The sequence below is a fragment of the Drosophila bipectinata genome, unplaced genomic scaffold (assembly GCF_030179905.1).
Source record: "Drosophila bipectinata strain 14024-0381.07 unplaced genomic scaffold, DbipHiC1v2 scaffold_222, whole genome shotgun sequence".
NCBI lineage: Eukaryota > Metazoa > Arthropoda > Insecta > Diptera > Drosophilidae > Drosophila > Drosophila bipectinata.
The window spans coordinates 12,489-32,500 of record NW_027222868.1 but is presented as its reverse complement, the minus strand read 5'-3'; the positions used below and the strand labels follow the sequence as shown (position 1 = coordinate 32,500).

General features: G+C 29.8%; 4 non-coding genes across 4 annotated transcripts in view; all 4 read right to left on the bottom strand.

Annotated features, from left to right (window-relative positions):
- The window catches only part of LOC138927353 (small subunit ribosomal RNA), a 1,995-nt gene extending 1,835 nt beyond the window's left edge, over positions 1-160 (bottom strand). Inside the window, exon 1 of the ribosomal RNA XR_011443869.1 lies at positions 1-160. This exon is cut by the window's left edge and continues 1,835 nt beyond it. This is a non-coding gene — a ribosomal RNA (small subunit ribosomal RNA).
- Positions 161-10,204: 10,044 nt separating this feature from the next.
- Positions 10,205-14,155, bottom strand: LOC138927348 (large subunit ribosomal RNA). The gene has a single exon (XR_011443864.1). It is a non-coding gene; the product is annotated as a large subunit ribosomal RNA (ribosomal RNA).
- A 320-nt stretch (positions 14,156-14,475) lies between these two features.
- LOC138927350 (5.8S ribosomal RNA) lies at positions 14,476-14,654 on the bottom strand. Its single transcript, XR_011443866.1, has one exon. It is a non-coding gene; the product is annotated as a 5.8S ribosomal RNA (ribosomal RNA).
- Positions 14,655-15,362: 708 nt separating this feature from the next.
- On the bottom strand, positions 15,363-17,357 carry LOC138927352 (small subunit ribosomal RNA). The gene has a single exon (XR_011443868.1). It is a non-coding gene; the product is annotated as a small subunit ribosomal RNA (ribosomal RNA).
- Between the last annotated feature and the right edge of the window lie 2,655 nt (positions 17,358-20,012).

Below are 20,012 nucleotides of genomic sequence, written 5' to 3'. Positions count from 1 at the left end.
CTAGAATTACCACAGTTATCCAAGTAACTGTTAACGATCTAAGGAACCATAACTGATATAATGAGCCTTTTGCGGTTTCACTTTTAATGCGTGTGTACTTAGACATGCATGGCTTAATCTTTGAGACAAGCATATAACTACTGGCAGGATCAACCAGAATAATGTTTATATCTTTGATATATTTCATTTTCATATTGATATATAGAAAATAAATATTGCAAATATTTGTATAAATTAAAATATTAACGAATTTGGCCAATTATTATATGGCATTCAATATTCGTTCATTTATTAAAATATATATATATATATATATATTTATAATATATCCCTCGGGTGCCCAACGCATACACCTCAGGGTATATTTTTTTCATGGCTTTTTCTTAAACCCTCGTTTGTGTTAGGGTATTTATATGAGCGGGCGGTCTTTTTATTTATATAAGCCTTCTTTAATATTTTTTTTAATAAAATACAATATTATGCATATATTTAATTCTAAAATATCTTTATATTTTCACATACAACAATTTGTATATATTCACATATATATATTTGCTTAATTTTATAATAAAATTATCGCATATGTATTTTGATAATAAATTTAAAATTTATTTTCTTTGTATATAAAAGTCTAGTTTTATATGATATAAAACTAAGCACTTTTTAATTTTCATATATTTATATATTTTCATATATATAGTTTATTCATATTTATTTATACAATAATAATAATAATAATATTACTACTATTATCATATACGTATATGAAATTAAATTTAATTCCATATACTTACTAGGATATAATAAAAAGAAATTTTTATTTGCCTAGAACCAGAAATTAACGATAATAATTGGAAACTTGTCAAATTATAATTTATAATAAGACGTAGACGCTTCAACGATATTATCTAAGTATACAATATAGTGTATATATAATATATAATATAGTATGTTATATTATATAGATAGGCTTACACCACCTACCATATATACCTTTTTGACCACACTTTCGTCAAGCTGGGTATTTATTTGCCTTCTTTCCCTCACCTAAAAATACTCATCGGTATTTTAGTATATTCATATAATATAAATAATATACTATATTGGTAGGACGACACCACCTACCCTATATACCTTTTTGAACACACTTTCGTCAAGCTGGGTATTTATTTGCCTTTTTACCCTCACCTAAATATACTCATCGGTATATTTCAGTATATTTTAGTATATCCATATGAATATGTATATCCATATCCATATCCATATCCATATCCATATGAAAATAATTTAATATTTCCATATTTATTATAATATAATAAATATTATTATATTATATATTATATGGTAGGCTATCCCCATCACCTACCATATATTTCATATACATATAAATATTTTCATATCCATATATATTTTTTTATATTCATATATTTTCATATATGTTATATGCATATGTATTCATAACCATATGCTCATATATTAATACTGGCGGTCTTCTGTTTAATATAATATTATTTTAATATTATATTGGCAGGCTGAACACCACCTACCCTATATACCTTTTTGAACACGGTTTCGTCAATCCGGTCATTTATTGTATGGGAAGTATGACTTTCCCACACATATTTGGATATCCATACGATTGCATATCCATATGAAAATATTTTTAATATTTTTAATATATTTTTAATATTTCCATATTTAATATAATATAATTAAATTATTATATTATATATTATATGGTAGGCTATCACCATCACCTACCATATATTTCATATACATATAAATATTTTCATATCCATATATATTTTTTTATATTCATATATTTTCATATATGTTATATGCATATGTATTCATAACCATATGCTTATATATTAATACTGGCGGTCTTCTGTTTAATATAATATTATTTTAATATTATATTGGTAGGCCGAACACCACCTACCCTATATACCTTTTTGAACACGGTTTCGTCAATCCGGTCATTTATTGTATGGGAAGTATGACTTTCCCACACATATTTGGATATCCATACGATTGCATATCCATATGAAAATATTTTTAATATTTTTAATATATTTTTAATATTTCCATATTTAATATAATATAATTAAATTATTATATTATATATTATATGGTAGCCTATAATCATCCCCTACCATATATTTCATATACATATAAATATTTTCATATCCATATATATTTTTTTATATTCATATATTTTCATATATGTTATATGCATATGTATTCATAACCATATGCTCATATATTAATACTGGCGGTCTTCTGTTTAATATAATATTATTTTAATATTATATTGGTAGGCCGAACACCACCTACCCTATATACCTTTTTGAACACGGTTTCGTCAATCCGGTCATTTATTGTATGGGAAGTATGACTTTCCCACACATATTTGGATATCCATACGATTGCATATCCATATGAAAATATTTTTAATATTTTTAATATATTTTTAATATTTCCATATTTAATATAATATAATTAAATTATTATATTATATATTATATGGTAGGCTATCCTCATCACCTACCATATATTTCATATACATATAAATATTTTCATATCCATATATATTTTTTTATATTCATATATTTTCATATATGTTATATGCATATGTATTCATAACCATATGCTCATATATTAATACTGGCGGTCTTCTGTTTAATATAATATTATTTTAATATTATATTGGCGGCCGGACCACCACCTACCCTATATACCTTTTTGAACACGGTTTCGTCAATCCGGTCATTTATTGTATGGGAAGTATGACTTTCCCACACATATTTGGATATCCATACGATTGCATATCCATATGAAAATATTTTTAATATTTTTAATATATTTTTAATATTTCCATATTTAATATAATATAATTAAATTATTATATTATATATTATATGGTAGGCTATCCCCATCACCTACCATATATTTCATATACATATAAATATTTTCATATCCATATATATTTTTTTATATTCATATATTTTCATATATGTTATATGCATATGTATTCATAACCATATGCTTATATATTAATACTGGCGGTCTTCTGTTTAATATAATATTATTTTAATATTATATTGGTAGGCCGAACACCACCTACCCTATATACCTTTTTGAACACGGTTTCGTCAATCCGGTCATTTATTGTATGGGAAGTATGACTTTCCCACACATATTTGGATATCCATACGATTGCATATCCATATGAAAATATTTTTAATATTTTTAATATATTTTTAATATTTCCATATTTAATATAATATAATTAAATTATTATATTATATATTATATGGTAGGCTATCCTCATCACCTACCATATATTTCATATACATATAAATATTTTCATATCCATATATATTTTTTTATATTCATATATTTTCATATATGTTATATGCATATGTATTCATAACCATATGCTCATATATTAATACTGGCGGTCTTCTGTTTAATATAATATTATTTTAATATTATATTGGTAGGCTGAACACCACCTACCCTATATACCTTTTTGAACACGGTTTCGTCAATCCGGTCATTTATTGTATGGGAAGTATGACTTTCCCACACATATTTGGATATCCATACGATTGCATATCCATATGAAAATATTTTTAATATTTTTAATATATTTTTAATATTTCCATATTTAATATAATATAATTAAATTATTATATTATATATTATATGGTAGGCTATCCTCATCACCTACCATATATTTCATATACATATAAATATTTTCATATCCATATATATTTTTTTATATTCATATATTTTCATATATGTTATATGCATATGTATTCATAACCATATGCTCATATATTAATACTGGCGGTCTTCTGTTTAATATAATATTATTTTAATATTATATTGGTAGGCCGAACACCACCTACCCTATATACCTTTTTGAACACGGTTTCGTCAATCCGGTCATTTATTGTATGGGAAGTATGACTTTCCCACACATATTTGGATATCCATACGATTGCATATCCATATGAAAATATTTTTAATATTTTTAATATATTTTTAATATTTCCATATTTAATATAATATAATTAAATTATTATATTATATATTATATGGTAGGCTATCCCCATCACCTACCATATATTTCATATACATATAAATATTTTCATATCCATATATATTTTTTTATATTCATATATTTTCATATATGTTATATGCATATGTATTCATAACCATATGCTCATATATTAATACTGGCGGTCTTCTGTTTAATATAATATTATTTTAATATTATATTGGTAGGCCGAACACCACCTACCCTATATACCTTTTTGAACACGGTTTCGTCAATCCGGTCATTTATTGTATGGGAAGTATGACTTTCCCACACATATTTGGATATCCATACGATTGCATATCCATATGAAAATATTTTTAATATTTTTAATATATTTTTAATATTTCCATATTTAATATAATATAATTAAATTATTATATTATATATTATATGGTAGGCTATCCTCATCACCTACCATATATTTCATATACATATAAATATTTTCATATCCATATATATTTTTTTATATTCATATATTTTCATATATGTTATATGCATATGTATTCATAACCATATGCTCATATATTAATACTGGCGGTCTTCTGTTTAATATAATATTATTTTAATATTATATTGGTAGGCTGAACACCACCTACCCTATATACCTTTTTGAACACGGTTTCGTCAATCCGGTCATTTATTGTATGGGAAGTATGACTTTCCCACACATATTTGGATATCCATACGATTGCATATCCATATGAAAATATTTTTAATATTTTTAATATATTTTTAATATTTCCATATTTAATATAATATAATTAAATTATTATATTATATATTATATGGTAGGCTATCCTCATCACCTACCATATATTTCATATACATATAAATATTTTCATATCCATATATATTTTTTTTATATTCATATATTTTCATATATGTTATATGCATATGTATTCATAACCATATGCTTATATATTAATACTGGCGGTCTTCTGTTTAATATAATATTATTTTAATATTATATTGGTAGGCCGAACACCACCTACCCTATATACCTTTTTGAACACGGTTTCGTCAATCCGGTCATTTATTGTATGGGAAGTATGACTTTCCCACACATATTTGGATATCCATACGATTGCATATCCATATGAAAATATTTTTAATATTTTTAATATATTTTTAATATTTCCATATTTAATATAATATAATTAAATTATTATATTATATATTATATGGTAGGCTATCCTCATCACCTACCATATATTTCATATACATATAAATATTTTCATATCCATATATATTTTTTTTATATTCATATATTTTCATATATGTTATATGCATATGTATTCATAACCATATGCTTATATATTAATACTGGCGGTCTTCTGTTTAATATAATATTATTTTAATATTATATTGGTAGGCTGAACACCACCTACCCTATATACCTTTTTGAACACGGTTTCGTCAATCCGGTCATTTATTGTATGGGAAGTATGACTTTCCCACACATATTTGGATATCCATACGATTGCATATCCATATGAAAATATTTTTAATATTTTTAATATATTTTTAATATTTCCATATTTAATATAATATAATTAAATTATTATATTATATATTATATGGTAGGCTATCCTCATCACCTACCATATATTTCATATACATATAAATATTTTCATATCCATATATATTTTTTTTATATTCATATATTTTCATATATGTTATATGCATATGTATTCATAACCATATGCTTCATATATTAATACTGGCGGTCTTCTGTTTAATATAATATTATTTTAATATTATATTGGTAGGCCGAACACCACCTACCCTATATACCTTTTTGAACACGGTTTCGTCAATCCGGTCATTTATTGTATGGGAAGTATGACTTTCCCACACATATTTGGATATCCATACGATTGCATATCCATATGAAAATATTTTTAATATTTTTAATATATTTTTAATATTTCCATATTTAATATAATATAATTAAATTATTATATTATATATTATATGGTAGGCTATCCCCATCACCTACCATATATTTCATATACATATAAATATTTTCATATCCATATATATTTTTTTATATTCATATATTTTCATATATGTTATATGCATATGTATTCATAACCATATGCTTATATATTAATACTGGCGGTCTTCTGTTTAATATAATATTATTTTAATATTATATTGGTAGGCCGAACACCACCTACCCTATATACCTTTTTGAACACGGTTTCGTCAATCCGGTCATTTATTGTATGGGAAGTATGACTTTCCCACACATATTTGGATATCCATACGATTGCATATCCATATGAAAATATTTTTAATATTTTTAATATATTTTTAATATTTCCATATTTAATATAATATAATTAAATTATTATATTATATATTATATGGTGCTCGACCCTCATCACCTACCATATATTTCATATACATATAAATATTTTCATATCCATATATATTTTTTTATATTCATATATTTTCATATATGTTATATGCATATGTATTCATAACCATATGCTCATATATTAATACTGGCGGTCTTCTGTTTAATATAATATTATTTTAATATTATATTGGCAGGCCTGAACACCACCTACCCTATATACCTTTTTGAACACGGTTTCGTCAATCCGGTCATTTATTGTATGGGAAGTATGACTTTCCCACACATATTTGGATATCCATACGATTGCATATCCATATGAAAATATTTTTAATATTTTTAATATATTTTTAATATTTCCATATTTAATATAATATAATTAAATTATTATATTATATATTATATGGTAGGCTATCCTCATCACCTACCATATATTCATATACATATAAATATTTTCATATTCCATATATATTTTTTTTATATATTCATATATTTTCATATATGTTATATGCATATGTATTCATAACCATATGCTCATATATTAATACTGGCGGTCTTCTGTTTAATATAATATTATTTTAATATTATATTGGCAGGCTGAACACCACCTACCCTATATACCTTTTTGAACACGGTTTCGTCAATCCGGTCATTTATTGTATGGGAAGTATGACTTTCCCACACATATTTGGATATCCATACGATTGCATATCCATATGAAAATATTTTTAATATTTTTAATATATTTTTAATATTTCCATATTTAATATAATATAATTAAATTATTATATTATATATTATATGGTAGGCTAACATCATCACCTACCATATATTTCCATATACATATAAATATTTTCATATTCATATATATTTTTTTTATATATTCATATATTTTCATATATGTTATATGCATATGTATTCATAACCATATGCTTATATATTAATACTGGCGATCTTCTGTTTAATATAATATTATTTTAATATTATATTGGTAGGCCGAACACCACCTACCCTATATACCTTTTTGAACACGGTTTCGTCAATCCGGTCATTTATCGTATAGGAAGTACGACTTTCCCACACATATTTGGATATCCATACGATTGCATATCCATATGAAAATATTTTTAATATTTTTAATATTCGTGAGTTTTTAAATAGGGACAGAAGGAATCTCTTGAATTGAATCATGCGCGTCACTAATAAGATGACGAGGCATTTGGCTACCTATGCGAAAGTAATTCAACTCCCGCCGTCTTAAGGTTTAAGACTTATAACAATATATGTTTAATATTTTTAATATCCGTGAGGTTTTAAATAGGGACAGAAGGAATCTCTTGAATTGAATCATGCGCGTCACTAATAAGATGACGAGGCATTTGGCTACCTATGCGAAAGTAATTCAACTCCCGCCGTCTTAAGGTTTAAGACTTATAACAATATATGTTTAATATTTTTAATATCCGTGAGGTTTTAAATAGGGACAGAAGGAATCTCTTGAATTGAATCATGCGCGTCACTAATAAGATGACGAGGCATTTGGCTACCTATGCGAAAGTAATTCAACTCCCGCCGTCTTAAGGTTTAAGACTTATAACAATATATGTTTAATATTTTTAATATCCGTGAGGTTTTAAATAGGGACAGAAGGAATCTCTTGAATTGAATCATGCGCGTCACTAATAAGATGACGAGGCATTTGGCTACCTATGCGAAAGTAATTCAACTCCCGCCGTCTTAAGGTTTAAGACTTATAACAATATATGTTTAATATTTTTAATATCCGTGAGGTTTTAAATAGGGACAGAAGGAATCTCTTGAATTGAATCATGCGCGTCACTAATAAGATGACAAGGCATTTGGCTACCTATGCGAAAGTAATTCAACTCCCGCCGTCTTAAGGTTTAAGACTTATAACAATATATGTTTAATATTTTTAATATCCGTGAGGTTTTAAATAGGGACAGAAGGAATCTCTTGAATTGAATCATGCGCGTCACTAATAAGATGACGAGGCATTTGGCTACCTATGCGAAAGTAATTCAACTCCCGCCGTCTTAAGGTTTAAGACTTATAACAATATATGTTTAATATTTTTAATATCCGTGAGGTTTTAAATAGGGACAGAAGGAATCTCTTGAATTGAATCATGCGCGTCACTAATAAGATGACGAGGCATTTGGCTACCTATGCGAAAGTAATTCAACTCCCGCCGTCTTAAGGTTTAAGACTTATAACAATATATGTTTAATATTTTTAATATCCGTGAGGTTTTAAATAGGGACAGAAGGAATCTCTTGAATTGAATCATGCGCGTCACTAATAAGATGACAAGGCATTTGGCTACCTATGCGAAAGTAATTCAACTCCCGCCGTCTTAAAGTTTAAGACTTATAACAATATAAATGAAAAATATTATTTTCATTTTTCACGTCACTAATAAGATGACGAGGCATTTGGCTACCTAAACGAAAGTAATTCATCTTCCGCCGTTATAAGGTTTAAGACTTATAACAATATAAATGAAAAATATTATTTTCATTTTTCACGTCACTAATAAGATGACGAGGCATTTGGCTACCTATGCGAAAGTAATTCAACTCCCGCCGTCTTAAAGTTTAAGACTTATAACAATATAAATGAAAAATATTATTTTCATTTTTCACGTCACTATTAAGATGACGAGGCATTTGGCTACCTAAACGAAAGTAATTCATCTTCCGCCGTTATAAGGTTTAAGACTTATAACAATATAAATGAAAAATATTATTTTCATTTTTCACGTCACTAATAAGATGACGAGGCATTTGGCTACCTATGCGAAAGTAATTCAACTCCCGCCGTCTTAAAGTTTAAGACTTATAACAATATAAATGAAAAATATTATTTTCATTTTTCACGTCACTAATAAGATGACGAGGCATTTGGCTACCTATGCGAAAGTAATTCAACTCCCGCCGTCTTAAGGTTTAAGACTTATAACAATATATGTTTAATATTTTTAATATCCGTGAGGTTTTAAATAGGGACAGAAGGAATCTCTTGAATTGAATCATGCGCGTCACTAATAAGATGACGAGGCATTTGGCTACCTATGCGAAAGTAATTCAACTCCCGCCGTCTTAAGGTTTAAGACTTATAACAATATATGTTTAATATTTTTAATATCCGTGAGGTTTTAAATAGGGACAGAAGGAATCTCTTGAATTGAATCATGCGCGTCACTAATAAGATGACGAGGCATTTGGCTACCTATGCGAAAGTAATTCAACTCCCGCCGTCTTAAAGTTTAAGACTTATAACAATATAAATGAAAAATATTATTTTCATTTTTCACGTCACTAATAAGATGACGAGGCATTTGGCTACCTAAAAGAAAGTAATTCATCTTCCGCCGTTATAAGGTTTAAGACTTATAACAATATAAATGAAAAATATTATTTTCATTTTTCACGTCACTAATAAGATGACGAGGCATTTGGCTACCTAAACGAAAGTAATTCAACTCCCGCCGTCTTAAGGTTTAAGACTTATAACAATATAAATGAAAAATATTATTTTCATTTTTCACGTCACTAATAAGATGACGAAACAGTTAGTAGGCCACAATTAGTAGGGAAACGTGGACAACCCGTGATAAATCCTTATATGCTTTCTTAGATATAGCATATAAAGATTTTTTATACTAAATATACATATTTACACATGCATATTTACATTTTTTTTATATTTCGAATCATCAAGCAAAGGATAAGCTTCAGTGGATCGCAGTATGGCAGCTGCTCAACCACTTACAACACCTTGCCCGTTACAAAAGTCGTTTACAATTGATTCTAGGCTTTGTCATTGTATTAAATAATGTTTTCATATGTAACTAGCATGGCATCAGGTGATCAAAGATCCTCCCAATTTACTATGTTACAAATTACATTGGCATCACATCCATTGTCGTTTAAAATATAAATAATAAACTTTAAATGGTTTAGAAGCCATACAATGCAAATTGCCCCTTATTTATCATTGCAGTCCAGCACGGATACGACCTTAGAGGCGTTCAGGCATAATCCAACGGACGTAGCGTCATACCACTGTTCGCTCGAACAAGTATTGTGCCATTGGTCCGTACCTGCGGTTCCTCTCGTACTACGCAGGAATGCTGTCGCAACAACGTTTTGTCATTAGTAGGGTAAAACTAACCTGTCTCACGACGGTCTAAACCCAGCTCACGTTCCCTTGCATGGGTGAACAATCCAACGCTTGGTGAATTTTGCTTCACAATGATAGGAAGAGCCGACATCGAAGGATCAAAAAGCGACGTCGCTATGAACGCTTGGCCGCCACAAGCCAGTTATCCCTATGGTAACTTTTCTGACACCTCTTGTTAAAAACTCTTTAAACCAAAAGGATCGATAGGCCGAGCTTTTGCTGTCCCTGTGTGTACTGAACACCGAGATCAAGTCAGCATTTGCCCTTTTGCTCTATGTGTGGTTTCTGTCCGCACTGAGCTGGCCTTGGGACACCTCCGTTATTATTTGAGAGATGTACCGCCCCAGTCAAACTCCCTACCTGGCAATGTCCTTGAATTGGATCATACCTGAGTAATTGGAGTTATACCAAATTTTCAAATCGATAATACATGAATGCATCTCTCATTAAAGAATTTGTTTGCGATTATATAACAAACTCGTGATACTTTGATCAAGAAGCTTGCATCAAAACCCAATACCATAAGATATAATAAATATATCCGTATAATGGCTAGGAAATGATACACGTTCCATTTAATCAAGTAAGTAAGGAAACAATAAGAGTAGTGGTATTTCATTGTCGATACCAAACCGAAGTCTAATATCTCCCACTTATTCTACACCTCTTATGTCTCCTTACACTGCCAGATTAGAGTCAAGCTCAAAAGGGTCTTCTTTCCCCGCTAATTATTCCAAGCCCGTTCCCTTGGCTGTGGTTTCGCTAGATAGTAGATAGGGACAGAAGGAATCTCGTTAATCCATTCATGCGCGTCACTAATTAGATGACGAGGCATTTGGCTACCTTAAGAGAGTCATAGTTACTCCCGCCGTTGACCCGCGCTTACTTGAATTTCTTCACTTTGACATTCAGAGCACTGGGCAGAAATCACATTGTGTCAACACCCGCTAGGGCCATCACAATGCTTTGTTTTAATTAGACAGTCGGATTCCCCAAGTCCGTGCCAGTTCTGAATTGATTGTTAATTGATAATCGTTATAATTAATAAGAACTAATTGGTTTGACCCAACTAGTATTCTTAAAAATTTTAGCAAGAAAGTTCCACAATTGGATACGTAACTAAACTATCCGGGGAACAAGTTACAACCATAAATGATTATAACTCTATTTACCCAGAACGAGCACATAAACCATATTATTGTTTCCCAATCAAGCCCGACTATCTCAATCTTCAGAGCCAATCCTTATCCCGAAGTTACGGATCTAATTTGCCGACTTCCCTTACCTACATTATTCTATCGACTAGAGACTCTTCACCTTGGAGACCAGCTGCGGATATTGGTACGGCCTGTTGAGAAGTTTGCGTATCCCCACCATAAATTTTCAAGGTCCGAGGAGAAAATATCGACACAACAGTATATGTCATGCTCTTCTAGCCCATCTACCATATCTCTCTGCGAAAGACTTCCATGGTAGTACGACTATAAAACAGAAAAGAAAACTCTTCCGATATCTCTCGACGGCTTCTTTATGGTCGTTCCTGTTGCCAGGATGAGCACGAGGCCCATATTTAATAACAAACGGATACTCAACAGGTTACGGAATTGGAACCGTATTCCCTTTCGTTCAAAATTATTCAAGTATATAATTTTCACAATAATTGTAATATTTATTTTTACTTGAAAATTTTCGGCTTTCGCCTTGAACTTAGGACCGACTAACTCGTGATCAACCACTGTTCACACGAAACCCTTCTCCACTTCAGTCCTCCAAGGTCTCATTCGATTATTTGCTACTACCACCAAGATCTGTACCAATAGCAGCTCCATGCAGGCTTACGCCAAACACTTCTACGCATACCATTGTACCTTCCTACTCACTAAAGTTTCAAAATTTATATTACAAGTAATATAAATCATCTACTTTAGCGGTAATGTATAGGTATACAACTTAAGCGCCATCCATTTTAAGGGCTAGTTGCTTCGGCAGGTGAGTTGTTACACACTCCTTAGCGGATTTCGACTTCCATGATCACCGTCCTGCTGTTTTAAGCAACCAACGCCTTTCATGGTTTCTGCATGAGTTGTTAATTTGGGCACCGTAACATTACGTTTGGTTCATCCCACAGCGCCAGTTCTGCTTACCAAAAGTGGCCCACTGGGCACATTATATCATAACCTTAAACTTCATATCAAGAAAGTTAAGGTTCTTACCCATTTAAAGTTTGAGAATAGGTTAAGATCGTTTCGACCCTAAGGCCTCTAATCATTCGCTTTACCAGATAAGATTATTTTATATAACATTAAAATGCACCAGCTATCCTGAGGGAAACTTCGGAAGGAACCAGCTACTAGATGGTTCGATTGGTCTTTCGCCCCTATACTCAATTCTGACAATCGATTTGCACGTCAGAACTGTTTCGGTCTTCCATCAGGGTTTCCCCTGACTTCAACCTGATCAAGTATAGTTCACCATCTTTCGGGTCACAGCATATCTGCTCAAGGTACGTTCCAGTTAGAGGCTATAAATAATATAAATATTATTATACATAACTATATAGAACGCCCCGGGATTGTGTTAATTAACTATAAAATAGTTAAAAAACTAATCCCATTAATAGTCAAGTTAATTACGCTATTAGGTTTATATCCCAATAACTTGCACATATGTTAGACTCCTTGGTCCGTGTTTCAAGACGGGTCCCGAAGGTATCCTGAATCTTTCGCATTGTTAATCATACAAGTGCATATAATAAACACAAAAATCAATGATAATTATGCCATTATATAATTCCGAAAAATTAACGCACTGTATTCTTATTAATCTATCAACACTTTATCAAATTAATGACATTTATCCTATGTTAAAATGCAAGCATAATAATTTGAATAAACTATAAGTCATATTTTATGATAAATTATATATGTTAATAGATTACAATGTCCTTATATGGAAAAAATGCACACTATTTCTATAATATTATTTAAATATTATAACTTTAATGATGAATTTTCCATAATGGATATTCAGGTTCATCGGGCTTAACCTCTAAGCAGTTTCACGTACTATTTAACTCTCTATTCAGAGTTCTTTTCAACTTTCCCTCACGGTACTTGTTTACTATCGGTCTCATGGTTATATTTAGTTTTAGATGGAGTTTACCACCCACTTAGTGCTGCACTATCAAGCAACACGACTCTTTGGAAACATCATCTAGTAATCATTAACGTTATACGGGCCTGGCACCCTCTATGGGTAAATGGCCTCATTTAAGAAGGACTTAAATCGTTAATTTCTCATACTAGAATATTGACGCTCCATACACTGCATCTCACATTTGCCATATAGACAAAGTGACTTAGTGCTGAACTGATTTCTTTTCGCTCGCCGCTACTAAGAAAATCCTTGTTAGTTTCTTTTCCTCCCCTAATTAATATGCTTAAATTCAGGGGGTAGTCCCATATGAGTTGAGGTTGTATAAAGCAATGTATATATATATATAAACAATATATCTCTATGAAGAACAATATATTTGATATATTTTCAATTTTCGCATCTTTAAATAAGAGACAATTCTAGTTAAAAAAAATTTAATTTTTTTTATGCTAGACATTTCTCAGTATTATTTGAATTGAAAAAAGAAAGAATTGTATATCTTCATTTTTTCTTTTATAAATATTTGAGATAATTGCTTTTATATTTAATATTATGAATATATAAATATATCCAATAATATACCATATGCATATCATTATAAAAATATATAATAATAAGCAACTTTATTAGCATAGTCTTACAACCCTCAACCATATGTAGTCCAAGCAGCACTATAAAATTAATTAAAGTACATAACAGCATGGACTGCGATATGCGTTCAAAATGTCGATGTTCATGTGTCCTGCAGTTCACACGATGACGCACAGTTTGCTGCGTTCTTCATCGACCCATGAGCCGAGTGATCCACCGCTTAGAGTTTTATAAATATATATAAATATACAATTCGTCAATTATGTTTTTATTGAAAGAAATTAAAAATACACCATTTAACTGGCATATATCAATTCCTTCAATAAAGTTATTTTTATACCTAAAATAATTGTTGCGAAATGTCTTAGTTTTATATAATCAATATAAATATAATTTATATTGTTTTAATATTATATAAAGCATTAACCTGTATATCAGGTACAACAATGTATATTTTAGGTGTTGCATTTATCAATGTATGCGCATAATTTAATATGAACAATACATCACGCAACGCATGTATATTAATTAAATATACACGCAATTTATATTCAATACTATTCGTCTATATTTAAACATATAAAATATGTTTAATTTTTTGATATACCTAAAATAATTGTTGCGAAATGTCTTAGTTTTATATAATCAATATAAATATAATTTATATTGTTTTAATATTATATAAAGCATTAACCTGTATATCAGGTACAACAATGTATATTTTAGGTGTTGCATTTATCAATGTATGCGCATAATTTAATATGAACAATACATCACGCAACGCATGTATATTAATTAAATATACACGCAATTTATATTGAAGACAACAAATGGTCTATATATTCAATATAATATATATGTCTTTTATTTTTGGGTAATTTTTATTTATATATTTATATATAATAAATATTTTAATAACGGATAAGATTCATTCAATAATGATCCTTCCGCAGGTTCACCTACGGAAACCTTGTTACGACTTTTACTTCCTCTAAATAATCAAGTTCGGTCAACTTCTGCGAAACAACCGTAACACACAAGGCGTCACAGTGATCACGTCCGGAGACCTCACTAAATAATTCAATCGGTAGTAGCGACGGGCGGTGTGCACAAAGGGCAGGGACGTAATCAATGCGAGTTAATGACTCACACTTACTAGGAATTCCAAGTTCATGTGAACAGTTTCAGTTCACAATCCCAAGCATGAAAGTGGTTCAGCGGTTTACCCGGACCTCTCGGTCTAGGAAATACACGTTGATACTTTCATTGTAGCGCGCGTGCAGCCCAGGACATCTAAGGGCATCACAGACCTGTTATTGCTCAATCTCATTATTGCTAGACGCAATTTGTCCATTTAAGAAGCTAGTATCCTTATAATGGGACAAACCAACAGGTACGGCTCCACTTATATAAACACATTCAAACACAATAAACATTTTACTGCTACCATGAATGAAGGCTATATAAGCTTCAACACCATAATCCTGAAGATATCTATTTAATATATTTGAGTCTCGTTCGTTATCGGAATTAACCAGACAAATCACTCCACGAACTAAGAACGGCCATGCACCACCACCCATAGATTCGAGAAAGAGCTATCAATCTGTCTTACACACTTATGTTCGGACCTGGTAAGTTTTCCCGTGTTGAGTCAAATTAAGCCGCAGGCTCCACTCCTGGTGGTGCCCTTCCGTCAATTCCTTTAAGTTTCAGCTTTGCAACCATACTTCCCCCGGAGCCCAAAAGCTTTGGTTTCCCGGGAAGCGACTGAGAGAGCCATAAAAGTAGCTACACCCAATTGCTAGCTGGCATCGTTTATGGTTAGAACTAGGGCGGTATCTGATCGCCTTCGAACCTCTAACTTTCGTTCTTGATTAATGAAAACATCTTTGGCAAATGCTTTCGCTTAAGTTAGTCTTACGACGGTCCAAGAATTTCACCTCTCGCGTCGTAATACTAATGCCCCCAAACTGCTTCTATTAATCATTACCTCTTGATCTGAAAACCAATGAAAGCAGAACAGAGGTCTTATTTCATTATCCCATGCACAGAATATTCAGGCATTTGAAGCCTGCTTTAAGCACTCTAATTTGTTCAAAGTAATTGTACCGGCCCACAATAACACTCGTTTAAGAGCACTAATGCAGGTTTTTAAATAGGAGGAACATATGAAAAAATACAAGTATTTAAACATATATAAGAACTCCACCGGTAATACGCTTACATACATAAAGGTATAGTACTAACTACAATTGTATGTTGTACTACCCGTATGAAGCACAAGTTCAACTACGAACGTTTTAACCGCAACAACTTTAATATACGCTATTGGAGCTGGAATTACCGCGGCTGCTGGCACCAGACTTGCCCTCCAATTGGTCCTTGTTAAAGGATTTAAAGTGTACTCATTCCAATTACAGGGCCTCGGATATGAGTCCTGTATTGTTATTTTTCGTCACTACCTCCCCGAGCTGGGAGTGGGTAATTTACGCGCCTGCTGCCTTCCTTAGATGTGGTAGCCGTTTCTCAGGCTCCCTCTCCGGAATCGAACCCTGATTCCCCGTTACCCGTTGCAACCATGGTAGTCCTAGATACTACCATCAAAAGTTGATAGGGCAGACATTTGAAAGATCTGTCGTCGGTACAAGACCATACGATCTGCATGTTATCTAGAGTTCAACCAATATAACGATCTTGCGATCGCTTGGTTTTAGCCTAATAAAAGCACATGTCCCATAAGGTTCATGTTTTAATTGCATGTATTAGCTCTAGAATTACCACAGTTATCCAAGTAACTGTTAACGATCTAAGGAACCATAACTGATATAATGAGCCTTTTGCGGTTTCACTTTTAATGCGTGTGTACTTAGACATGCATGGCTTAATCTTTGAGACAAGCATATAACTACTGGCAGGATCAACCAGAATAATGTTTATATCTTTGATATATTTCATTTTCATATTGATATATAGAAAATAAATATTGCAAATATTTGTATAAATTAAAATATTAACGAATTTGGCCAATTATTATATGGCATTCAATATTCGTTCATTTATTAAAATATATATATATATATATATATTTATAATATATCCCTCGGGTGCCCAACGCATACACCTCAGGGTATATTTTTTTCATGGCTTTTTCTTAAACCCTCGTTTGTGTTAGGGTATTTATATGAGCGGGCGGTCTTTTTATTTATATAAGCCTTCTTTAATATTTTTTTTAATAAAATACAATATTATGCATATATTTAATTCTAAAATATCTTTATATTTTCACATACAACAATTTGTATATATTCACATATATATATTTGCTTAATTTTATAATAAAATTATCGCATATGTATTTTGATAATAAATTTAAAATTTATTTTCTTTGTATATAAAAGTCTAGTTTTATATGATATAAAACTAAGCACTTTTTAATTTTCATATATTTATATATTTTCATATATATAGTTTATTCATATTTATTTATACAATAATAATAATAATAATATTACTACTATTATCATATACGTATATGAAATTAAATTTAATTCCATATACTTACTAGGATATAATAAAAAGAAATTTTTATTTGCCTAGAACCAGAAATTAACGATAATAATTGGAAACTTGTCAAATTATAATTTATAATAAGACGTAGACGCTTCAACGATATTATCTAAGTATACAATATAGTGTATATATAATATATAATATAGTATGTTATATTATATAGATAGGCTTACACCACCTACCATATATACCTTTTTGACCACACTTTCGTCAAGCTGGGTATTTATTTGCCTTCTTTCCCTCACCTAAAAATACTCATCGGTATTTTAGTATATTCATATAATATAAATAATATACTATATTGGTAGGACGACACCACCTACCCTATATACCTTTTTGAACACACTTTCGTCAAGCTGGGTATTTATTTGCCTTTTTACCCTCACCTAAATATACTCATCGGTATATTTCAGTATATTTTAGTATATCCATATGAATATGTATATCCATATCCATATCCATATCCATATCCATATGAAAATAATTTAATATTTCCATATTTATTATAATATAATAAATATTATTATATTATATATTATATGGTAGGCTATCCCCATCACCTACCATATATTTCATATACATATAAATATTTTCATATCCATATATATTTTTTTATATTCATATATTTTCATATATGTTATATGCATATGTATTCATAACCATATGCTCATATATTAATACTGGCGGTCTTCTGTTTAATATAATATTATTTTAATATTATATTGGCAGGCTGAACACCACCTACCCTATATACCTTTTTGAACACGGTTTCGTCAATCCGGTCATTTATTGTATGGGAAGTATGACTTTCCCACACATATTTGGATATCCATACGATTGCATATCCATATGAAAATATTTTTAATATTTTTAATATATTTTTAATATTTCCATATTTAATATAATATAATTAAATTATTATATTATATATTATATGGTAGGCTATCACCATCACCTACCATATATTTCATATACATATAAATATTTTCATATCCATATATATTTTTTTATATTCATATATTTTCATATATGTTATATGCATATGTATTCATAACCATATGCTTATATATTAATACTGGCGGTCTTCTGTTTAATATAATATTATTTTAATATTATATTGGTAGGCCGAACACCACCTACCCTATATACCTTTTTGAACACGGTTTCGTCAATCCGGTCATTTATTGTATGGGAAGTATGACTTTCCCACACATATTTGGATATCCATACGATTGCATATCCATATGAAAATATTTTTAATATTTTTAATATATTTTTAATATTTCCATATTTAATATAATATAATTAAATTATTATATTATATATTATATGGTAGGCTATCACCATCACCTACCATATATTTCATATACATATAAATATTTTCATATCCATATATATTTTTTTATATTCATATATTTTCATATATGTTATATGCATATGTATTCATAACCATATGCTTATATATTAATACTGGCGGTCTTCTGTTTAATATAATATTATTTTAATATTATATTGGTAGGCCGAACACCACCTACCCTATATACCTTTTTGAACACGGTTTCGTCAATCCGGTCATTTATTGTATGGGAAGTATGACTTTCCCACACATATTTGGATATCCATACGATTGCATATCCATATGAAAATATTTTTAATATTTTTAATATATTTTTAATATTTCCATATTTAATATAATATAATTAAATTATTATATTATATATTATATGGTAGGCTATCACCATCACCTACCATATATTTCATATACATATAAATATTTTCATATTCATATATATTTTTTTTTATATATTCATATATTTTCATATATGTTATATGCATATGTATTCATAACCATATGCTTATATATTAATACTGGCGATCTTCTGTTTAATATAATATTATTTTAATATTATATTGGTAGGCCGAACACCACCTACCCTATATACCTTTTTGAACACGGTTTCGTCAATCCGGTCATTTATCGTATAGGAAGTACTACTTTCCACATATTTGGAT